This window comes from Lissotriton helveticus, chromosome 4_1 (assembly GCF_964261635.1).
Source record: "Lissotriton helveticus chromosome 4_1, aLisHel1.1, whole genome shotgun sequence".
NCBI classification, from domain to species: Eukaryota; Metazoa; Chordata; class Amphibia; order Caudata; family Salamandridae; genus Lissotriton; species Lissotriton helveticus.
The window spans coordinates 1,759,172,169-1,759,198,373 of record NC_136063.1 but is presented as its reverse complement, the minus strand read 5'-3'; positions in this window follow the sequence as shown (position 1 = coordinate 1,759,198,373).

Here is a 26,205-nt window from a genome sequence, read left to right as displayed (position 1 = left end):
TGATTCCCAGAGGATGAAGGAAAAGTATATGTTCCTTTAACAAGGAGAAAGAAATTAGAGTGAGGTTGGAACAGTTGTGGAAGGAGCAAGCCTCAGTCAGAGAGTGGCTTCAGATGCAAGTGGATATGGCATGAATTTATAGCTCTCCTCATATCAGTGTTATGTTGGATCTTCAGGTAGTTTGGCTCTTTCAGTACCATAAGTAATGAGTCCTTTAATTCAGAGCATTATTTAGCTTTAGAACCCAATCTTTCAAGTCTATGATGTTTTAATCCTTGAGGGCTAAGTGGTAAGAGAGCAACTACATTGTTGGTCGGAATGGGGAACTCTAGAGTTGAAAGTATTTCTGAATCCTTCTTAGTGAGGATTATGATGATGGATGCAAGCATTATGGAATGGGTTGATGTTTGTGATTCAAAGACAGCACAAGGTCAATGTTCAACCGATCTGCAGGTTCAAACCAAGTGGAGAAAACTGATGGCAGAATGGATGGTTTTTTAGACTTTTTTGAAAGACATTCATAATTCAGCATTGGTCATCAGAATAGACAAATCTACAGAATGTTCATGTTTGAACCACCAGTTTGGGACAAGTACCTGCCCTCACTGTTTTAGGGCAGCAGATTTTGAAGTGGTTAGAAAGAAAACGGAAGTCTCTTATGGCACATTCAAGGGAAATTCAATGTAGTATTTGATTCTATGAATCGGATTTTTCCCTCGTCAAATAGTCTTAATCTTTTACCAAAGCTGCTTCTGGAAATGTGCAAGAGGTTAAAGAATTCAGAAGTAAATTTATTTGCAAATGATCACAATGCCCTCATTCATCAGTACACCTCAAGTTTATAGAATCATTTATCAATGAGTACAGACGGTCTGTTAAGGCAGACACCAAGGTGCTAGTTGTATGCCTTCCCTTCAAAACCTCTAATACCTTACCCACTATCAAAAATCCTGAGTGAGAGGTCAGAAGTCATAGTGGTATGTTTTAAGGATCCATTATGAATGGCAGTCAAAGGACCACCAGATTCGTGTATGCATGGCGGTGGCATTCCAGCCACTGCCACACTGGCACTCCGACTACTCCAATATGACTTGCGCGGAAGGATCTTCATGGGACCACTGCCAGGGAACTGCCATTCCCTGGCAGTAGCATGGTGGTCTTGAGGCCGTAATATGCTTTACAGGACCAGTGTGGTTCCAAGTTAGACCTGACATTTTTTTCCGTGTTTCCCCTGTCTTTTTGTTTTCTGACCTCCTGGCTGTGACTGTTTTTGCTGGTTTAGTGTCTCTGCACACTTTCTTACTGCTGTTTAGTGTTAAAGTGCTAGTGCTCCTGTTGTAAATTATATTAAGGATTTGTGTTTTCATGTTTGGCATATTTGATTTACAAGTAAGTCCCTAGTCGCTAGTGAGAGTGCTAAGGCCTGTAAATCAAATGTTGCTGGTGGCCCAGAAGCACTGATTGTGCCACCCACACAAGCAGCCCTGAAAAGGTTTCTCACACCTGCCATTGCAGTGTCTGGGTGCAGTTTGTAACTGTCATGTCGACCTGCAAGTGCACCCACTTGCCGGCCCTAATCTTTCCTTTTCGTACATATAAGTCGCCTCTAGTGTAGGCCCAAGGTACCCCTGTGGGCAGGGTGCTGTGTAAGTTAAAGGTAGGACATGTACTGGTGTGTCTGACATGTCCTGGGAGTGAACTACAGTGTATTTCGTTTTTCACTATGGATAGGCCATCTGTCCCATGGGATTGAATGGGGGTATACTTATAACATCTTATAAGCATAACTTCACTTTAGGACACAATACTAAAATTGAGTTTAGCATGCCTGGACTCAGAATATAAAAATGCACCTTTTAGTAAAGATGAATTTTATGTTCTGTGTTTGAAAATACCAGTTTTAGAAAGTAGGTATTTTTTTGCTCAGCCATTCTGTGTGCCTCAGCTGAGTTTGTGAATTAACTGTCTAGCTTTGGAGTGACTGGGGCAGGGGATATGCAGTTTCTTCAGACAACCACTGGAGGGTTGAGGTGGTCCTGCCTTTCCTGGATGAGCCAGTGCTGGGCTGAATAGACTTGGGCTGCATTTAGAGTAGTGGGAGGAAATTACCTTGCACCTGAATGGGCCTTGTCTGCCTTGGACAATGCTATCTCCACCTTCTGCCGAGACACTGTTCCTGTCATATGCTCCACCGCGTGAACTTAGATCTTCTAGGCTTGGTTTCATATGTGTCCCAAAGTTTAGGCTAGCGAGATAGGGTGGACTACGGCTAACTTACCAGGCAGCTCTACTATGGAACAAGTTGCCGGTCCACCTAAGATTACAGCTTAGTCATACTCACTTCAGGAAAGAGCTTAAAACTTATCTTTTCAATGCTGGCTAAATGATCAGGTTTCTCGACTATGGCTTAACTGCACACCCCAGCGCCAAGACGCCTCGGCAATAGAGCGCTATATAAGCATTTCTAGCATATAACATATAACATAATAGTTCCCATTATGGCCCATGAGTCCTGTTCCAAAATAGAAGTTTGCGAGACTCCAAAATTGTGGTGATCTACGCATGCGCGACTGTGCTCGAGAGAAGTGCCTATATAGCGTGGGTCAATGTCAGCGTGGCCTTTGGAGTAGATGTGTGCCAAAAATTTGTATGTCCACATCGTGAGCATGGGAAACAAGCCTGAAGTGACAATTTAAAGGACACAAGTGAATAAACTGTTAAAGAACAATCAAGACCTTATTTTTTTTATTATAACGATGACTTGGCGGAAATATGGACAATGAGGAGATGAGGTTATGCTCATCCACCCCTTACAAGGACCAATGAGAGTGAACAAGGACCCTAAAACTTTCAAATCTTAGATATATAAGTTAGGGAAAAAGGGTATAAAAGAGGACGTTTGGAAGTAAGAAAAAAGCTTGCTTTTATTTTCACACCACGACATGCTGTCGGACTGATTAACTTTTCCTATGGTGCAAAGACTTTGAAATTTTTCTTGACTTTAACTTTTGATGGGTGCGGAGTACGGATGGGAGGTGAACATCAAGAAACAATAGAGAGGTGGTTTTTGGGAAGTATGCAGTCCTTACTCTGATGTTCATTTATCGAAATCTTGGTAATATGGTCTCCACTTTTTTTCTGAACTATTCTGCTAATAAATGTGACTGTTTGAATTTAATTTTCTCTTTCAGGTTATTAAATGTTTTATTGATTATTGAAACAAAAGCTAAATAAATTAAGGTCATGCTAGGAGATCTAGTCTCTAAATTAAGATTCAATAAATGGAGAATTAAGCTGGTCTTGTTGTTCATTAGTTAATTTTTACTAGCTGATCCATTGACCAAATGGTGGGGTGTTTTTCTCTAAGAATAAAACCATGGTAATATTGATAGTCTGCAGATGTATATAGTGTATACATTTTTAGAATGAAATAAGACACTCCGCTAAAATCCAGCACCTTACCTCTTGTCTTTACTAATCCTGGGAGCAGGGTGATTTTGTTTGTATGAATGACTTGCAGTGTTATGGCCTCCACTGACTAGTAAAGTGTGATTAGCTCTTCGGAAGTATAGTGACGGTTTGGAAGTTTTGTTGTGAGCTGCGCTGGATCAGTTTTTCTAGGTAGCAGAGGTTGGTTGCTGTAGGTTAACTTGGATAGGTAATGTATAGAATTAGTAGAGCAATGTATATAGACTAACATTATATGTTGAGTCTGTATTGCGTTATATGTAGTCTGGAATTTGAGGCTTCTGGGAAGTAGGATGCTGGTTACTCTGCCTAGGAAGAGGAACGTGTGTCATGTAAGTTAAACAAGTGTCGCATGTGAGTCACACATCACATAATCTGTTTCAAAGTAGTGACATCGTCGTATGTTACAAGTGAGGGTCCTTTACGTGTAAAAGTGGTGAATGTATAACAAAGGCAACCTATACAATGTTGGGCTTAAGTACGGGAATCAATGTGTATTCTGAATTAAAACTTATCCCTGCGAGAGTAATAGAGTTTTCATCTAAGCTTGAGAGAAGGGTAAGGTAGAGAGATGTGCTACTTTGTCGGCAAAACTAATATTCTGTGGTAGAGAAGAGGTAAGCGCTGTCTACCGGAAATACAGAATACTTGTGAGTTTGACTTTGGATTTTAGCGAAACAGACGAATGGAGATGTTTTATGTGGTTACTAACCGAATTTAGTTGTATAAAGGTGTAAACACAGTGTGCCGATATGTTTTGTAAAGGAGGGGTCAGCCGAAGCTGCAGAAACTGGAGCAGGGCTGACGTAAGAAGTGTCGCGCTGGGATTGGTCCACGTGGCTAGAACGGAGTAAGCGCTGATTGGTGCGTTAGCAAAGGCTGTACAAGCATTGTTTGTAAGTGATTGAAACGCATCTTGTTCTGATTAGTGCGTTAGTGTGAACAGCGCTGCGATAGGTTGGTGCAGCAAAGCAGTTTGTAGAAGAGTGCGTGATTGTTTCAAAGTCAGGGAAAACATCCAGAAAATGGAGTTTTATCATGGAGAAGTAAGAGAAAAACTACAAGGTTTAAGAAATTAAAGAATGTGATAAAAAAGGATAAGGAAATAATGACGAGAGAGGGAAAATTGCTTCCTCCGCCTCAAACACATGCATCGTACATGATGACAAAATATGGCTACCATACATGTATATGGTTAGAAAATTTGTCTAAATATACTTAGAAGGATGGTGTATTAGCATTTCCAGAAGTAGGATCTTTTAGCACTGCTGTACTGCAAAATTTGAGAGAAAATATGACTAAGCTTGAACCAAGACCTAGACCGACTCAATTTGAGGCATTGGTTGAGTGGGAAGATGAAACACATGAATTAAAGCAAGAAAGGTTTGAAGAGTTCAGAGGACCTAGAGGCAGATTGTGAGGGTTATGGGGAACGACTCATGAGAGTAGGATGCGGAGATGGAGAAACCCAGATATGTGTGTTGGAATGTATCCGGTGAGGGCAGTTGAAGAAATGGTACGACAGAAGTGTACGGAGAAAAGAAATAATGTGGAGTCAGAAAGGAAGAGTTATGAGGATTGTGAGACAGAGGATGTTGTACTGGAGGAGATATTAAATAGAAGACCCCCTCCGTATCAACCGAGTTCTGTAACTGTGATTCCAAATGCTCCGCCAATGGAGACCCGATTTAATGGTACCCCAAGGCGATTTTCTGAATTCAAAGACCTTCCGGAAAAAGAGGAAATGAGATATGATTCTAATGCCCCATTAATGGAAACCAGACTTGCTGGTACTCCCAGACAAAATGATGAAATTAGATGCAGTGTGGCTAGAGTAGAGAGGAGAATTGAAGAACACCCAAGTACTTCAGAATATGTGCGGTCTACTAATGAATTGACTGAAAAGATACAGGAACTCACTAAAAATATAGAAGCTGTAACTACCCCAGTAACAATAGGTCCTGTAATTCCTGTGTTTGAAAACCAGAAAATAAAAGAACCATTGTTAACTATCCCTTTGAATCAAAGTTTACAGAAAGTAAGAGAAAAGGTTTATCCAGACTTGTGTGAGGTTCGGCGTACTAGTCATATGACACCGCCTGACTTGACTTTTAATCAAAGTCTCCCATGGAAGTTTCCAATGGGTGCGGAATCAGGTTCTGCGACACCCAAAAGAAGTATAGAGAAACTCAATTTGTCACAAAATCCAGTAGGGTCAACAGAGCAGGAATTAAGTGATTGGCCTAAAACATTAAAAGTAAAAGACCAAGAACCTGAAGTATTAGATGAGGTCAGGTTGAAAATCGATTTGGAAAAATTAATAATTGGAACAAATGGAACAGATAGGTTAAAGCATACCAAGATGATGAATTAATGTTTATGTGTAAAAGCATTACATAGAGAGCGAAAAAACCTGAATGATTCACTAGAAGGTTTGGCAAGTGAACTCAATGTAGACTTTGCAAAGAAAGAAAGAATACAGAGTAGATTTTACTAAAAAGGATATTGACAACATGAATACTTCTGGAAGATTAACCCAGATAAAAGAAATAATTGTGCTGCTGAGAAAGTGGAGAGATGTGGATAAGGCTAAATGGACAAAGAAAAGGGAAGAGAGCAATGATAAAACATTGTTAGCGTTCCCAGTTAGAGAAATGGAGTCTGTAGCAAATGAATTCCCTATGAGAGAAATACCGGGAGGAGGGTATGTACATGTTCCCTGGACTAGACAGGATATATTGTCGTTCACAAATGATTTCCCTAGATTGAGAGAGAAACCAGTAGAATGGTACCGACAAGTGGATCGATTTGTAAAGGTTTCAAAAGTACTATAGGAAGATATAGATGGACATAGAAGTACCAGCAGACCTATAGTCTGAGTGTAAAATTACAGTGGACTGGCGAAAAACTGAATATCCTAGAGACACTAGAACAGGTGCTCCTGGACCTGAAGTAATACGAAAGTATGAACAAGTAATAGTATTCTTGAAGAATAAAATTCCGCAAAAAGAGACAGATTGGGTAAAAATTGACAGGACATTGCAGGAACCTAAAGAATCAGTAGATGCCTTTTATGAGAGATTGCTGCTAGTATTTAAGCAATACAATGGATATGAGGAATTAAATGAAAATGACATGAGCCATTTTGTGTATCGCTTCGTTTTTGGATTAAGACCAGAGTTAGGAGACATGATTAAGCATAATTTGATGGGATGCAGTCATGCTCGGTGGATGAAGTTTTGAGGCATGCAAAATATTGCAGTGATGAGATTAAGGTTAAGCAAAGAAAGCTTAAAGAGAAAGCAATGTGGGCACAGGTAAAAGTGGCTGAAAATCAAGTAGCTCAATTAGAAAATAAAAGCTCAGAAGTAGGTCAGGCAAGAATGAAAGGAAAATATAACAAAACAAAAGTAATAGGTAATTTGGATGAGGCCAAGAAAAAGTTTCCTTGTCACAATTGCGGCAGGTTAGGGCATTAGAAGAAAGAGTGTCCACCAGGAGTTAATCCCGAAAATACATCATTGAATCCAGAGGTGCAGAATGAGGTAATTTAACAGCTATCGCCACAGCAGCAGGTAGTTACCCAACAGAGTCAGGTGCCACAGCCACCACTTCCACACAGTGTAAATCTACAGAAATACAGTGCAGAGACAGGATTCTTCGGAGGAGAACACGTAACAAGATCACCTAGAGTGCATATGAGTTCGAAGTATTGGTTGAAGGAAGATGGGAGTGAGTCGGATGACAGCTTATGACGGTGTCTTAGAGAGGGAGAAGAGTGCATACTTGGCACAACTCTAGAGGTCGATCAATCTGGTTCTTTTGTGAATGGAAAGGTGAATGATGTAAATGTGACTTTCCTAGTGGACACAGGTGCTACCCGTTCTACTCTTAGATCATCAGAAGTTCAAAATCTTCCTCTCTTTCTGGAGAAAGCATCCAAGTTGTAGGTGTAGCAAACAGACAGATCAAAATATCTCTGACAGAACCAGTTGAAGTGGAAATATGAAATGTCAAAGATATGCATCGATTTGTAGTGTGTAACAGTAGTCATGTTAACCTTCTTGGCAGGGACATACTGTGTAAAATGAATTGTTCCAATTACTGTTCACCAGATGGCAATGAACATCAAACCCCAGATGAAGACAGCTTGTGTAAAATGACTATGTCACTGATAGATTCAGAACAAAGTAGTATGTTTCCTGTATTTGACAGAGAGAAGATACCTGTTGAATTGAAAGAGTCAGTCAAAGAAAAAGTGTGGGATTTCACAGGAGAGGATATTGGACTAATGAAATGTGTAGATCCTGTGAAAGTTTCTGTAAAGGAAGGAGTGAGTTACCCAAACACTCCCCAGTACAAAATGACAGCAGAAATAATTGAAGGAATAACTCCAGAGATAAACAAGATGATTGAACAAGGAATTCTGAGAGAAATAGTATGCAGTCCATGTAATTCACCTATAATGGGATTGAAAAAGCCGAATGGAAAATTTAGAATAGTACAGGATTTGAGAAGAATTAATAAAATTGTTGTCCCATGTTGTCCAATTGTACCAAATCCAGCAGTGATCCTGTACCAAATTCCACATGATGCAGATTGGTATACAATCATTGATCTATGTAATGCGTTCTTTACTGTTCCATCACACCCAGATAGCCAGCCAATATTTTCTTTCTGGTTTGGAGACAGTATTTTGGCATGGTGCCGAATTCCTCAGGGGTATACTGAGAGACCCTCCATCTTTAATCAGTTGCTAAAGAAAACATTTGAAAGTTTGAACATGCCTGGAAATTCAGTACTGGTTTAATACATTAATGACCTATTAGTGGCATCATGAACTAAGGATGCATGTGTTTCAGATACCATTGCATTACTGAATCATTTGGCAGACAGAGGACATAAGGTGTCCCTATCAAAGTTACAGTTCTTTCAGAAAGAAGTGCAATATTTAGGTCACAAGATTGCCCAAGGAATTAGACAAGTCACTATAGAGAGAATAAGAAAGATACAGGGAATGAAACCTCCTAAAACTCAGAGACAAGTGAGAATGTTCCTAGGAATGGTAGGTTACTGTCGACAATGGATCAGAGGATTTTCACTGATAGCAAAACCATTTTAGAGGCTGAGAAGAGCAGATGTGAAAGACCCCATACAACTGAATAAAACGGAAATGGAAGCTTTTGAACAACTAAAAACCAGTTTGTGTGAAGCACCAGCATTGGGAATGCCTGATTATGAGAAGGAGTTTGAACTATATTGCAGTGAGCGAGAAGGATGTGCATAAGCATGGGCGTAAAATCCGCTCCGCTCGCGTATTTTTCGGATTTTCGGCAAATTCGCAATCCGCGAACTCTCGCGAATTTGTCGAAAATCCGTGAATCCGCTCGCGGCGGATTTTTTGCTTGGTTGCGGCGCGCGGCGTGGTGCACGGAGTTCACTTTCCGTCAATAAGCGTTTGCCGAGTTGTTTTTCTCGATCATATTTTGCGAGTGCAGCGCCATTTTGGATCTTGCTGCGTGATCCCGCGGGAGTTTGGCGCCCGCGAATACGTAATCGCAGCTTGCCACCTTGCACAGCACACCTCGCGAGAGTTCGCAATTGCGAACACGTAGTTGCGGCGGAAAGGAACAATCTCGCACTCGCGAAATAGAGATTTTGCAATTCTGCACAAGAAATCCACCAGCAAACAGGATAAACCTTCAGAAAATGATGATTTTTATCAGAATCACTCCTCAAGTTGACATTTGCATGGCCTTTTTTTTTGCAAGGAGTCCATTTTTGGGGGGGGGGGGAAGGAAGTGCCCCACAGTCTCCAACTTCCTGTTCCTGTCCAGCAGGCTCCTCCCAGTGCTTTGTCCATCTCCTGGTCACTTTCATTTGGATCTGGAGCTGGAAGGATTACTTTTTGTGGGTGCTGCTGGATATTTGGATTTGAGGCCTTTTTGACTTTCTTTGGATCACTTTTGGATTAGAAATAAACTTTCACAAGTAAGTTTGTTTGGGGCATTACAGTTGCTGCAACTACAATTTTGGAACTTGTTCAGAACATTAAATAAATTATATTGTGGGTAGCCACAGTATCCAGTAGGACCAGGGTTGGTTATGGGTGCATGATACAACTGTTTTGTTGAATTTAAACACCATTGAGGCCATGGATGGGCTGGGATTGTGCTGATTTTTGTTGTTTTTGTCGTTTTTTTGGGGCTGCTGGTGGGGCCCTTTGCCCAGGGGTGGTGAGTGTTGCATGGGCCTAGTCTTTCTGTGGGGTGTCTTCTTGAATTTAAACATCATTGAGGCCATGGATGGGCTGGGATTGTGCTTATTTTATTGTTTTTTGTCGTTTTTTTTGGGCTGCTGGTGTGGCCTTTTGCCTAGGGGTAGTGGTGCATGGACTGAGTGTGCCTGTTGTGTGGTCTCACTCTCTTTAATGTAAACATCCTGGATGGCATTGGATTGTGGTGATTTTTGGATGTTTTTCTGTTTTTTTGGGGTGTACTGTTGATGTGGACTGGCTTGGGGTGTAAGGGGCCATTTTGAAGAGAGGCAGTGTCTGAGGCCTGCACTTATTTTGCCTACTTTTCATCCATTATGCCCAGGGGTAGTGAGTGTTGCATGGGCCTAGTCTTTCTGTGGGGTGTCTTCTTGAATTTAAACACCATTGAGGCCATGGATGGGCTGGGATTGTGCTGAATTTTGTCATTTTTGTCGTTTTTTGGGGCTGCTGGTGGGGCCCTTTGACCAGGGGTGGTGAGTGGTGCATGGGCCTAGTCTTTCTGTGGGGTGTCCTCTTGAAGTTAAACACCATTGAGGCCATGGATGGGCTGGGATTGTGCTGTTTTTTGTCGTTTTTTTGGGGCTGCTGGTGTGGCCTTTTGCCAAGGGGTAGTGATGCATGGACTGAGTGTGCCTGTGGGGTCTCACTCTCTTTAAAGTAAACATCCTGGATGGCATTGGATTGTGGTGATTTTTGGCTGTTTTTCTGTTTTTTTGGGGTGTACTGTTGATGTGGACTGGCTTGGGGTGTAAGGGGCCATTTTGAAGAGAGGCAGTGTCTGAGGCCTGCACTTATTTTGCCTACTTTTCATCCATTATGCCCAGGGGTAGTGAGTGTTGCATGGGCCTAGTCTTTCTGTGGGGTGTCTTCTTGAATTTAAACACCATTGAGGCCATGGATGGGCTGGGATTGTGCTGAATTTTGTCGTTTTTGTCGTTTTTTGGGGCTGCTGGTGGGGCCCTTTGACCAGGGGTGGTGAGTGTTGCATGGGCCTAGTCTTTCTGTGGGGTGTCCTCTTGAAGTTAAACACCATTGAGGCCATGGATGGGCTGGGATTGTGCTGTTTTTTGTCGTTTTTTTGGGGCTGCTGGTGTGGCCTTTTGCCAAGGGGTAGTGATGCATGGACTGAGTGTGCCTGTGGGGTCTCACTCTCTTTAATGTAAACATCCTGGATGGCATTGGATTGTGGTGATTTTTGGCTGTTTTTCTGTTTTTTTGGGGTGTACTGTTGATGTGGACTGGCTTGGGGTGTAAGGGGCCATTTTGAGGAGAGGCAGTGTCTGAGGCCTGCACTTATTTTGCCTACTTTTCATCCATTATGCCCAGGGGTAGTGAGTGTTGCATGGGCCTAGTCTTTCTGTGGGGTGTCTTCTTGAATTTAAACACCATTGAGGCCATGGATGGGCTGGGATTGTGCTGAATTTTGTCGTTTTTTGGGGCTGCTGGTGGGGCCCTTTGACCAGGGGTGGTGAGTGTTGCATGGGCCTAGTCTTTCTGTGGGGTGTCCTCTTGAAGTTAAACACCATTGAGGCCATGGATGGGCTGGGATTGTGCTGTTTTTTGTGTTTTTTGTCGTTTTTTTGGGGCTGCTGGTGTGGCCTTTTTCAAAGGGTAGTGATGCATGGACTGAGTGTGCCTGTGGGGTCTCACTCTCTTTAATGTAAACATCCTGGATGGCATTGGATTGTGGTGATTTTTGGCTGTTTTTCTGTTTTTTTGGGGTGTACTGTTGATGTGGACTGGCTTGGGGTGTAAGGTGCCATTTTGAAGAGAGGCAGTGTCTGAGGCCTGCACTTATTTTGCCTACTTTTCATCCATTATGCCCAGGGGTAGTGAGTGTTGCATACTTGCATGGCCCTAGTCTTTCTGTGGGGTGTCTTCAATGTAAACATCATGGATGGCGTGGGATTGTGCTGATTTTTCTGTGTTTTGTCGATTTTTTGGGGCGTATAACTGAACTGATGTTCCTCTGTCTTTCATTGCTTTTAGGTGCACAAGACTCAAGAGAACCACCAGTGCCAGGAATAAGTCCTGCAGCGGTGTGTGTGTGCAGCATAACGTCACGCGACGTCACGTCTGGACACAGACAACTCTGCAACTCGTGCAACTGCTGCCTGCTGTTCTGACCTGCTCTGAAGAAGATGGCCCCAAAAAAAGTTACCCGTAGCTCCTCTAGCAAGAAAGGTGCCAGTAAGGAGCAGAAGAAGCAAGTTACCAAGGAGACTGGTGTGCCGGCCGCCCCTTTTTTTGGGAGTAAAAAAAAAAGTATGCCTGCAGCAGCAGCGGGATCTGCTGGGGACCAAGCTGGGAGCAGCACCCCCGCTCCATTGGGCTCAGTGCCACCACCACCACCACGCCAACTTAAGTCCAAGCCCTTGAGTGCTGCAGAGGCAGCCAGTATAGTTGTTCAATCACCATCGACCAGTGATGTTGGCTCATCGCAAGAAAGCAGCAGCAATGTCCCTCAATCAACACAGGTTGTTGTAGCTCATCTGACGAGTGTTGAACAACGACAGCCGCAACAACTATCACATGTGCAAGTACAAGCCCAAGTACATGTGGAAGGAGAGGCAGCCTAAGGAGATGCGCAAGCAGAGGTGCATGGAGGGTCACAAGTGCCCACAATAGTTGTTCCTCCCGAAGTAGGGGCACATCAGGAAATCGACAATCAAGGTGAGGTATCATTTGAGGAAGACACTCCTCCTGATGATCATTCATTGTCTTCCACACCCCTAGCAAGGAAGAGATCAAGGGTGGTGTCTACATCTTCTTCAAGCACACCTCCTTCTGATGATACGGATCAAAATTGGGAACCAGCACCACTGCCGTCGGAGAGTGAGGCACACCATGATCTGACAAAGGTAGTTAAGCGTAAAAGGAAGCTCGTCCAAAGTCTCAGAGTTATGGAGTGTGATGATGAGGCTCAGCAAGAAGTGGCGGATACTGCTGCTGATGAAGACTCTGACAACGACGACCCAGTCATCATAAAGGTCACTGCAGCCCCAGCGGGCATGCAGCAAACAGACATTTTGACCCTAGCCCGAAAAGCTGCTGAGCGTGATGATGATGATGTTGTCGACGAGGAGGCAGTGGAAACACCACCACAATCATTGGAGTTAAGTAGTACACCAACTCGTACCGCTTCCATATTTCTTTCTGGCAAGAAGGGACCTCCATCCACCTCGACCTTAATTGGTGGTGGTGAAAGTGCACAACGTACAAAAGTTGGGCAATCCAGATCCTCCACTTCATCTGGCATTAGCAGCATGACCACCACCACCAGTATCGCCGCCTCCTCCAGGCCCCACAGACACTTCAAGTCACCAGTTTGGGACTTCTTGACTGTTTGCCCAAAAAGGGAAAAGTTCGCCATTTGTACCCTTTGTAAGGTTGCAGTTAGTCGTGGTAAGTCAGGTACCAACTATGGTACCGGAGGCCAGAGAGGTCATCTTAAGAGACAGCACACTGTCCAATGGTTTGCGCACCTAAAGGCGATCAAGGAAGCCCGAAATGGAAGTCAAGAAAACGTTGATGTTTCATCTGCTGATGACGAGGAGGAAGAAGACGTGTCAAACACTTCACTTACACCCAGTACCCCTGTCAGCAGCACACCCCATGAGAGGCACACTAAGAGTGTTGGAGCGAGTGAGACACCAACGCGCAAAAGTTCACCAGCGAGCATAATTGCGTCAACGAAGTCATTATCATCCCGTAAATGCTTGGTCCAGGGCAACATTAGAACCATGTTTTCTTCAGACGCGCCATATGAACGCAACCACCCACTGATGCGTCTGTATAACACTAAGCTGGCTAAAATGCTAGCTGTGGACCTTCTCCCTTTTTCTTTTGTAGAAGCGGTAGGTTTTCTAGAATTAGTGGCAACGCTCTGCCCTAAATGGAAGGTTCCTAGCCGGTTCTATTTTGCCAGAGTTGCGGTTCCAGCACTACATGAAGATGTGCTGGAGGCGATTGGGGCAGCTTTGCAGAAGAGTGCTGTTCACACTATACATCTGACAACAGACATGTGGACCAGTGGCGCAGGCGCTGATTACATGTGCATCACTGCACACTGGGTCTCTTTTTCAGGTGTTAAAGCAAAGCTAAACGCAGGTGTCGACCCGGACCAAGTTTTTAAAGCTGCTCGGAAACATGCAACACTAGCCATGTTTGGCTTGGAGAAAATTCACACAGCAGAAAACATTTTGGACGAGTTTAACAAAAAGGTCTTTCACTGGCTGTCCCCAAAAAATCGCCAGATGGGTTATGTTTCCACGGATAATGGCGCCAATGTAGTTAAGGCCATGGCGATGGGTGCATATTTCAGAGTGCCGTGTTTGGCGCACTGTATCAACCTGGTAGTTCAAAAATTCTTGAGTGATAGAGACAGTACAGCGTTCGAGGTAATGGCCACCTGCCGCAAAATGTGCAACCATTTCAGCCATTCTTTTAAGGCCCGGAAGCATCTGAGGAGGCTGCTACTTGAACGTCGAATGCCAGTGAAAGCACTCATCCAGGAGGTGGCAACACGTTGGAACTCAACCTTCTACATGCTTGAGCGTCTGTGTGAGCAGTATACGGTACTCGATCACTATTTCTTAACGGAGGGTACAGCTCAGAAGGACCTGCGGATGGGTGCGGCGCAATGGGACATAGTTAAAAGCCTGACAGACATGCTTCGTCCTTTTGAGTTCTTCACGCGTGCAGTCAGCCAGGAGGACTGTAATTTGGGAAAAGCTATCCCATTGTTGTGCATGCTGGAGCACCAACTGAAGGCGGTGTCTTCTGAGTTAGAAAAAGATGGAAAAAAAAAAGACCCTTTTATTTTGTCGGAGAAATTATTAGACCGCCTACGTGGTGATGAACGTCTTAAAAAGATCAACTCAGAACAGCATTACATTTGTGCTACTATTCTGGATCCACGCTACAAAAAGGCGCTGGCAGGCCAAGCATTCTTTCCTTTTGCTGATGAAGATGTTAAAAAGTACAAACGTTGGCTAGCCTGGTCAGCCAAGAGGTTTGAAAAAGAACGGCAGGATATTGAAGGAGAAGGCAGTACATCAGCATCAGCATCAGCAGGCCATCCCCAGTCAAAAGAATCCACTTCTGCACCTGTGGCTGTGGCACAAGTGACCTCTCAGCCGTTAAAGACACCGGCAACCTGATTATCTGCACCACACACAACAGTAAGAGTGGCTGCTGTAGAGGATTGGCTAACTTTGCTTGGGTATGGTTCTCGAAAAAATGTCACAGGCACAGCAAAAGGTAAGCAAAGTGGAGGAACCGTTGGGGACCTTGAGTCGATGGTGCAGGACTATCTGAATGACTCAACAGAGGTCTTTCTTAATGATGAGCCATTGCAGTATTGGCATGGGAAAAAACAATTGTGGCCACAGCTCTCCAACCTGGCTATAAACTATTTGTCTTGCCCACTCGCAAGTGTGTCTTCTGACTGTGTTTTCAGTGCTGCTGGTGGCATTGTAACTCCCAAACGGAGCCGCCTCTCGCCCAAAAATGTGGAGCGGCTGACAATGATCAAGATGAATCAGCACCTCATACCACCAGATTACAAAGTACGAGAAAGCACGCCGCATGAAGACGAGGAGGATGGCAACGTAGATGAGGGGATTTGTTCTCTGTTCGGTGACACTGACCTCATCCTGCCTGAATTCGCAGAGTATGATGACGAAATCTTCTTCTTATTCCCTGACCCGGAGCCCTGAAAATGAGACAATGAATCAATAACTTTCTTTTTCGTCCTTATTCACTTTTATTCCTGTGTGTCTGTCTTTCTTTGTTTTGCACAGTTAATTTAATTCAAACTTTAATCACCTAATCCCAAAAACAAGCCCATCAGCAGAACTGTCTTCACTTGTTTGCTTATTGATTTGAAGGTGCCGCAGTCTACATTCCTCAGGTTCACAAGTTCAGAAGAACATGCTCCTCTATCCTCCTCCTCCTATTTCCCTCAAAGCAGAGGGCTGGATTACGCCCAATGAAGAAAGACTCAGCACTTGTGGGGGTGTTCTACTTCTTTGCCAGTGAGTTGACGGCTCTGGGCCCATTGCTGTGAAGCTCTAATAACGGATAAAAGTGTTTAGGACCAAATATGAGGCGTAAATTTCTTGCCGTTTTTGCTGACTTGCTTGCCTTTGAGGTGCTCTTTGGCGGGGTTCCGGGTGTTTGTGGGTGAGTTTTGGGGTCTGGGAGCACTGCTGCGACAGTCTAATCTTGATTGCATTTCCTTTTCAGGAAATCCGTGGTGGAAAACAGGAGTTTTGATGATGATGACCTAGCTGCACAGCGCATTTGGACCGAAGGCCGAGAGATATTGTAAGTATGAGATTTTGCTTTTTGGCTGTTTGGGGGTGTTGTCGCGTGCTTTTTTGCGGGTGGGTTGGCGGGTCTTGGGGCATTCCTGGGAAGGTCTAATACCGGATAGAAGTGTTTTGGATAAAATCCATAAGGAAAAGCCTTTTTTTTGCTATTTCTTCTGACATCTTGCTCAATGTAGCGTTTTGGGGGGCTTCCTGGTGTTAGTGGGTGGGTTGCGGGGTCTCTGTCGAAGCACTGCTGCGACAGTCTAATCTTGATTGCATTTGCTTTTCAGGAAATCCGTGGTGGAAAACAGGAGTTATGATGATGATGACCTAGCTGCACAGCGCGTTTGGACCGAAGGCCGAGAGATATTGTAAGTATGAGATTTTGCTTTTTGGCTGTTTGGGGGTGTTGTCGCGTGCTTTTTTGCGGGTGGGTTGGTGGGTCTTGGGGCATTCCTGGGAAGGTCTAATACCGGATAGTAGTGTTTTGGATAAAATCCATAAGGAAAAGCCTTTTTTTTGCTATTTCTTCTGACATCTTGCTCAATGTAGCGTTTTGGGGGGCTTCCTGGTGTTTGTGGGTGGGTTGCGGGGTCTCTGTCGAAGCACTGCTGCGACAGTCTAATCTTGATTGCATTTCCTTTTCAGGAAATCCGTGGTGGAAAACAGGAGTTATGATGATGATGACCTAGCTGCACAGCGAGTTTGGACCGAAGGCCGAGAGATATTGTAAGTATGAGATTTTGCATTTTGGCTGTTTGGGGGTGTTGTCGCGTGCTTTTTTGCGGGTGGGTTGGCGGGTCTTGGGGCATTCCAGGGAAGGTCTAATACCGGATAGAAGTGTTTTGGACAAAATCTATAAGGCAAAACCTTTTGGCACTTTTTGTAACTTAGGGTTTGTTAGGGTTAGCCCTAGCAGCAGGATTGCATGTGTTTCGGGGTGTTCTATTGCAACTCAGTTCTGGGGTTTTAGAGCACTCTTGGAGCGATGCTGGCTATGGATACTTTTGCTTGCTTGCAAGTGGTTTGAATACAATCCACGGTGGGTAAGGGTGTATTTGGGCCTACTTTTACTTTTAAAGTACGTTTTGTCACCATTTTTCTGCTAGGCCTCGTTTTTTGAGATCTGATTGGGGGTCTTCTACATTTGCGACTGGCTTTAGTAAGGGTCTTGGTGGGAGCATTGCTGGGAAGGTCAAATTTTGTTCTAAAACACAGTTTACAGTACACCTACCTTGAGGGGAAAGATCCGCTATAATATTTTGGCCATACCTATTTATCCTTAAAAAGGTGACTACGTACAGAGTACGCAATTTCAAAAATATTGTACTGTCTATTAGGGAAATCAAAGTGTGACTTTTTGCACCACACAGCGTACATACCTTATATTTATTTATCAGTGGTATTGTAATAGCACTTCCTGTTTTCCGTTCAATAATTACAGGCCGGGTTTCAGTCAACATCCGCCAGGTAGGCAGTGGACAGGGTGTCTTCTGTCAGTGGTCACCAACATTGATGGACGAGGCGGGATGAGGAATGGTTTGCTGCATGCAACTTACTTACCAAATTCATCAGGACAACTCCAACAACATACAGAATACAGATACAGTATCCATTGATTTCTTCAATGAGTGTGACTGCATGTGGTTAGCTTTAGTTTGTACCCAAAGATTTCTTTATCTTCAATTATTGTTTGTCCATGCTGTGCTTTTTTTTTCTTCTCTCAACAAAACCTACCCAAAAAGAAACCCCCATTCCCATCCATTTTCCAAAACCCTAACCCTCTTCCCCCGGGCTGTGTGGTTTTGCTTGATGTCTGACTAAATTACATCAATAATTCCACACACTTGCTGGGGAGGATAAGGTCATAGCAACAGGCTGGTGAAGGAATACGAGGATATATTCTAGACCTACTCAGCTTCAGTACTATTTCTTGTAGTAGTAGGAGCCAATGTCAAATAAATTCAACGCAAGTACTAGTTATACTTGCAATACTTTACCATTTGTTAGGCTACATTGTGGCACTGTTCTAGTGTACTGTCACCTGCTATATTCTCAAGCGTACCGTAACCGTTGTAATGCTACAGTAAGGACAAACTAGGTTTTGTTTTCTTTTTTTCCATAGGCATGCAACTGACACTGTGTCACACCACTAGTACCACCGCAATGAGGAAATTTCATCCACCCAGGATTGCCAACCTTAATCCCCATTTCACGTGGAGCCAGCCCTGGGCCTAGCCCTAATTTCTAACACAAATTACAGGTAAGATAAGCGTTTGGTGGGAGGTAGTATAATGGAGTATTAGGACTAGACGAGAGATTGGCGGTAGTACTACTAAAGTCCTAGGACTCTTCAGGAAAACAAACTTACTGTTACACCCCCACCCACCAGACTGAAAAGCAGTAAAAAACAGGTGTGGCCAGATAAAGTTTAAAAAAGTATATTTATGTAGCCCTAACAAAATAATCTCCCTCAAGACCCTCCCTAACCCCAACGATTGTCTTTGAAAAGTCCCAAAAAGCACCCAACTCCCAAATTCCACCCCCCAAAAGTCAAGGGCAAGGGACACTCCACTACTGGAGGGTGCTGGTGAATTTTACGGCCAGGGCATCATACTCCTTGCGGAGGGTGGCATGCTCGAAGCGGAGGCCCTCCACCAAGTTCTTGTACCTATGGACCTCCTGCTCCAGGTAGGACATTCTCACTCCTAGGCGGCGCTGGCGTGCCTTGCAGCTCCTGTGGGGGGCAGCTGGTCTTTTTGCTGCTTGGCGGTGGCGGTTGGCTTTGTTAGCCCGGCTCCGTACCGCTGGAGCACTGCGCTGGCTGGCAGCCCGTGTGGTCACGGAGGAGGATGCAGCTGTCCCAGTCGAGGATGTTGTGGTTGCACCGGTCGACTGCGTGTCCTCCGACTCCTCCAGCGCCACCAGCCGCCGATATTCCGCGACAGTGGCATCCAGCCTCCTTTGCCGGGCCATTCGAGCCTGCTCCCTCCGTGATGTCGATTTGGAAGGAGCAACTATATGAAGAAAGAAAGACATAGTCTGTAACCAATGCTCCTTAACATTAATAACACAAAGTGATTGAGCCGAAAGTTGTGTCACAGTACAAGTAGCAAATTGAAAGCACAGTACATAACTATTGAGGACAGTATCTATCTAACCTCCCACTTCTGCATCCATTAGTGGTAGTTTAATGAACAAATTCTACGACCACTATGGACTTCCATTACAGTCGACTATGACAGTACACCAGTCTTATTCTTCTTCTTCTCTCTTGTTTCGGAAAATTGGTACGTTATCTTATGCAAGCCGGCAGAATGCCAGCGCAGTGAACTTGCACCCGAGAAAAACAGACGCACACCATGATGAGTGAGACAGACTTGCGTTACTGTACCGGTCCAGTACATGCAGGTGGTGAAGCTATTACTTTTCTATTACGGGTTGCACTGAGAATACTCGGTTACAAGGGCTACTGCTTAATTAATTTACCTTTTACCCTACAGTGCAAATGAGTACTAGAAAAGGAAAATGAAGAAGCTAAATAATTAGATTATCTATCACTTCACATGGGATGTATTTGATGACATATGGGATGACTTTAGGTGCTTTGCTTATTATTGAGTGAACAGTGATACACCCACACATGAATGACGTACTACTACTAAACTAAAGTTATTAAGAGAGGTACGGAGTGTCCACCGTAATAACCGGATATATGCTGTGCTTGCAGTTGCAATACAAACTATTGCTACTATTCATGGTAGTATTGGACAAATTTACAATTTCTTTTCCTTGCCTTCCCTACACTGGAACGGACGTGCGGGTGCGGTGTTACATGCTCTTCAAGGTAACACTTAGTTCATCCAGTGACCATCTACTCTCTCTAGATACACATGTGCTATCTAAGAGTCAGATAATACCATGCTCCAGGCATCCATCCATTCAAAGTATATGCACACATACAGTTTATGTTTCACCCACCCAGGCTGTTGTCCTTCCACCCATCCTTGCTTCATCATTGACCCAGCCATGCACCATACCATATTCTTTCCTTCCCAGCCACCTCGGGGGCCAAGCAAACACATATCATTCTTCTTTGCCAGCCATCATAAAATTTCTCGTCCTTCCACACTTACTTACACCCTTCTTTCGCTTTTCGAATATATAGCTTACCTGTGCCCGCCACCACCGTGTCAACCCTCACAGGCACATTGGTGTCGTCCGGCACTCGCACCGCCTCCTCCCCAGAAGTGTTGTCCTCCTCATCCACCACCTCCGCGCTGGCCCCGCCACCAGATGTTCCACCTACAAAGTACATTTTTAGAATGTTAGAATACACCACTCACTACTGTATAATATTTGGTCTAGGAGGAATAAAGAAAGTTAAAAAAAGAAATACAATGTAATAATTTGTAACTGTATACTCTACAGTAAAAATGTCCCTTTTTCCAGGGAAGGCTGTTGTCTTGCTGCACTTTTTGGCACAACTGATGAATGCTTGCTTTTTATTTTTAACACACAACACTTTTTCTCCTAACAGAAGCTTGACTTCTAAGAACACGATCAGGGTCAAGCTCAAGTTCAAACCAGGTGAGAGCTCAGCTCGACCACAAGAAATGTGTCCAATTAATCGTTAGCACTAAGCACTTTTCCATTTTCAGTTAAACGTTTACTTTTATGACAAAGTTGACTTTAATAAATGTGTTTAGTTTTAATAAAGCTTTTAAACTTAAATAGACTCTGTGGTTTTTGGTCCTCCAGACTAGAGTGGATGAGCTAAAGGTTTTGGAATTTTTGCAAGCATGAGTGCCTCTGACACTTCTTGACTGTGACTCCGTACTCTTGCCCTGCGTAGGCTAATCTAATGATCATTGGGGATCAATCATCGGTGATTTAGGGAGCTAAATGACTCTGCCACACTATCTAGTCAGTAAGGAGATTGGGGGTTCTTCAAAGTCTGATATCACTGAGGTATGTGGAAAGAAAGTCTACCTGCGCCTATTATAATTGATAAACAATGCACTATTTAGTGTTCATAGTTCGGTTTGTGCAGATTTGTCCCTGCAACAGTAGTAGAATGGATTGTCCTCCTATCCAAAACAAAAGTAAAGTAGTATCTTATTCTTTCTTGGTGGTCATTCACCTTTTTATTGTTGGCAATTGTCAAAGCATAAACATTTAGAAGACTTTAAAAGACATTATGGACAATCCCAGAGGACTGCACTCAGTGCATAGAGCTATTGCTGACTAGAATGGGAGTCCAATGGAATTGCCAAATGTGCTATCTTAGTTAGCTACACACACAGACTAATAAGAATAATCTAGTAATACCACAGGGAGTCATAGTCGAGGCAGGATAAGAATTTAGATCCAGTCTACAAGAAGATCAAAGACGATTTAGAAAAAATCGAATGAGGAACGCTAGGAAAAAATAGGTACTCTTTATTAAAATTAAAACTTACTGGGGCCAGCAAAGGAGCCCTCGCCTGCCCGATCCTGGCCTGCATCCTCCTGAACAGCACCCTCCTCCTGTGTCCTCTTGCCCTTGGGGGGAGCTGATGTACAACATGAAAGAAAGAAAGACCAGAAAACATGGATGAGATTTGTCAACCAAATCAAACATTTCAAAAGAACTATAACAAAATATTTTGGAGAAATAGCAAATAAATAGACAACTATTCCACGGGATATATTGACCTATCTCATGTGGTATACTACGTTATTCGTATTGCCTGATTTGCGGACCGTTGACTTTCAAAGTTCCTATGTAACTCAATAAACAGACTACTAAAAATGTTTGCCTAGGCCTGGCAGGCAGAAGTACGCAGCACGCAAAGTGACAGACAAAGTCCACCCTGCTTGCAGATCAGTGAATACTCAAACTATCAATCCACCGACCAACACCACTATTTCTTCTTATAGCCATGTGTCTAAAGGAAGGACTGGACTTCAGTCTGTTGGGGCTGATTTAGAAGTCCCTTGCGGCTCATTTTCCTCCATTGTTGCGTGACTTTTGTGACGCAGCGGCAGAACAAAAGAGTCGCCATGGTGCGACGTATATATTTTTAAAAAACGCATATGGGAGATGCATCACGTTGTAAAGCCCTGCACCATCAGGGGGCGTTCCGGCGCAAGGGAGGGCGTTCCTGCGCAGGAACGAATCCTAAAAGTGGCTGAGGGAAATCTACAAGATGTCAATCAGTCACTTTTAGGACAATGATGCGTGACTCAAACCCTGCGCCTGCTTGAAGCCGACGTACGGCTTGATGCAGCATTGGGGAGATAGGGCACCCCAGAGCATTGCTGGAGCTGCGCCATCGTTGGCACGCAACTCCAGCAATGCGCCGCCTTTACGCCACAGATGCGTAAGGCTTCTGTGACGTTTTGGGCCAATGGGTGGTGGTGGCATGGCGCACAATTACTGCCGCATCCCTGCTACTTTGCAGGGATGCGCCGGTAATTGAAAATATGACCCTTAGTGTCTAGCATTACGCAGTTCTTTACACTACACTCATACATAATTCCTCAGGCCAATGAAATGAACACAAAATACAAAACAAATAGGCATAGTAGCAAGCAAGGCTACTGAGAAGGAGAGCAGTGCACCTGAAATGCATAGAAGATTTTGAAATATAATTTACCTAATGTAATCGGCAGCATTATTGCTCTTGGTAAAGAACAAAGATTTGCAAATAACAGATTAGTGATGAAATAGCTAGAATTGGCTACTACTACTCACCAAGCCCGGGGACCTCTACGCCGAGCGCGTCCAGCAAGTCCCGTTCCCGGTCCATGACATCCGTCCAGCGGTGGGTGGCCTGGTTATAGGTGCGCCGGACCCCAGAGAGCTTAAACATGGCCCGGCACACCTTCTCCCACCGCTTCCGGCGCTCCCGGATGCCATAGCTGGTTGCGATCTTGCCGCCTCCCAGGATCGTCTTGGGGAGGCGGCGCTGGACGTGGAAGATGAGTGCGGCCACCTCCTCCATGCTAAAGATCTCCCGTGGCATCACTTGCTCCCCCCTCAAATGCCCGCACGGGAGCCGGGCACGGGGTGCGGGACTCTTCCCCTTCTCAGGGTGCTTCCCGGCTCCCTTTACCATGGTCTGGGCAGAAATGAGTTAAATAATAAAGAAGAAATAGAATAGGGAAGAAGAAAATAAAAGAGTTTAAAAAAGTAGTTGAAAATTAACAAAAAGTAGCAGAAAACACAAAAATATAGAGCTAGAAAAATAGAGGGATAGATAATAAGTAAAATAGATCAAGTAAACTTAAAAAAAGCAAAGGATGGCAGAGATTCAGAGAAGATACAGAAAGCATGCCCAGAACCATAGCAATGAATGAGAAACAAGATGGCCGCGCCCATTCACGACCGCGTGGGTAAGTTCGCGCGAGATTTTCCTCGCGATCACGCGCGAAATTGTACTAGCGAGCAGCACACTTTGCGAGATTACACATAGCGGCCGGAAACGGAATTACGTCACGCAAACAAGATGGCCGCGACCGTGTACGACCGCTAGGGTAACTTCGCAAACGTATAGCTACAAGCGCCTTGCGAACACGCCAAAAATCACGCGAACATACACGCCGCAAAAAAAAAATTGTATTCGCACGGATTCGCGCCCAGCAAATCGCGCGAAATTGCAGAAAAACGATTTTTGCTAAACTGAAAGCAATCAGCAGGTGCAAAAGTTCAAACTTAACATTAGTAACCATTCACTCTAGTGCTTCCTGAGGGGCCCCTCCAGAGTTCAGTTGCCTATTTGCAACTATTCCATGACCCTGCTATGACCCAAACAGCAGGCTCATAGAAAAGCTACAAGTAGACCATAAAGGTCCTGTGAAAAAAAATTGCACTGCAACAGAAAGCAAATTACAGATAAGGAAGGAAGCAGGTGCCAGCCAGACTGGAAGTTTCAAAATTACTGACACATTAATCACCCCCAAATTAATTCATGGCAGTTGAAGAAGGGCAGGTGTGCTTGCTTTCACTGCAACAGAAAGCAAATTACATATAAGGAAGGAAGCAGGTGCCAGCCAGACTGGAATTTTCAAAATCACTGACACATTAATCAACCCCAAATTAATTCATGGCAGTTGAAGCAGGGCAGGTGTGCTTGCTTTTTTTCACCCCCATAATCTACAGTGATAAACAAACCTAATGGGTGGCAGTGAGGATGTACCAGAGGGTGGCATGGGTGTACCAGAGGGTGGCAGTGGTGAAACAGAGGGTGCTGTGAACCTGTGATCATAACCCAGACGTAGAAACAACATAGTCGCGGCCGTTGCGAGCCGAAAAGTAAGTTCGCAATTGCGAAATGGTCCACAAATCCTCGCGAACGCTCGCCAACACAAAAAACGTAAAAATCCGCAAATCCGCGAGAGTTCGTGTATTTTTGCGGATTGCAAATCCGTAAATTCGCGTAGGCGAGATCCGCTAGATCCGCCCATGCTTAGATGTGCATTATCAGTTCTAATTCAAAGACATGCTAAACTGAGAAAGCCCATTGCATATATCTCAGCTGTTTTGGGTTCCAGTTGCTAAAGCATTGCCAGGATGCTTAAAAGCAGTAGCTGCTACAAGTGTGAGTTTGGAACAAAGTGAAGGTAGAGTGATGGGATATCCTTTGAGGGTATGTGTACCTCATTCAGTGGAGATTCTCCCCACTAGAACAAAGACACAGTTCCTTGATAATAACAGGATGACAAAATATGAGAAGATAATTCTAGGTGCAAATAATGTGACAATTTCACGATGAGTGAATGTAAATCCATCTACGTTATTACCTGATGTCATGGATGTGAAAGTGAGAAATGAAGTTGATCATAAATGTTTGGATGTTCTTGAATACTGTACAAAATCAAGACCTGACATTAAAGATGAACCATTGCCTGAATCTGATTATGTAATGTTTGTAGATGGTTGATGTCTGAGAACAGATTAGGGTGCTTTAAGTGCTGCATATGCTGTATGTACAGTGGCATATGTCCTAGAAGCATCTTGTTTGAAAGGAATTCATTCTGCTCAAATATCATAATTGGTTGCTTTGATTTGAGCATGTTAACTTGGTAAAGAAATAAGGGTCACCATAGTGACTGAGAGTCAATATGGTTTTGGGATTGTCCATGATTATGGCCAACTGTGCTCCCAAAGAGGTTATTTAACTTCTGCAGGATCCCCCATCAGAAATGCTGAATTTGTGAAAATGTTGATTGATGCAAACCATTTACCTGATAAAATTGCTGTTGTAAAATGTGCAGCTCACAAGAAAGGAGATGATTATGTCACCAGAGGTAATCGTTTTGTTGACTCAAATGCTAAATACTGTGCCAAAAATCTTGCATCTATAAATTGGGACAGAAAATCTGAACATGTTTTAAGTCCTTTAATGCTAACAACAGTAGTTGAGACTTGGCAGGAAATGAGGCAGATGCAGGAAGAAGCAAGTGAGGAAGAAAAATACATCTGGTTAAAATCAGGATGTAGACAAAGAGAAGAGGATGACATTTGGGTTGACAAAGATGATAGACCAGTAATGCCTGATAACATGATTTTAAATATGGCCCGAATGTACCATGGTCAAGCCCATATTGGAAGAGATGCCATGATCAGAATGGTCAGACAGACATGGTATAATCCCAAGTTCAGGATGATCGCTGAGAGCCTTTGTCAGTGATGTCTTGTTTGTCAACATTTGAATCCAAGAATAAAACAGTTGTGTGTTTGGGAACCAGAGGACGGGAGGGAGGTCCATTCACACGAATGAAATTGGACTTTATTGAGTTGCCACCCTGTAATCAACTTCGATATGTTCTTGTGATCATTTGCTTATTCTCTCGGTGGGTGGAGGCTTTTCCTACCAGGAGGAATGATGGAGTGAATGTACCATGGTCAAGCCCATATTGGAAGAGATGCCATGATCAGAATGGTCAGACAGACATGGTATAATCCCAAGTTCAGGATGATCGCTGAGAGCCTTTGTCAGTGATGTCTTGTTTGTCAACATTTGAATCCAAGAATAAAAACAGTTGTGTGTTTGGGAACCAGAGGACGGGAGGGAGGTCCATTCACACGAATGAAATTGGACTTTATTGAGTTGCCACCCTGTAATCAACTTCGATATGTTCTTGTGATCATTTGCT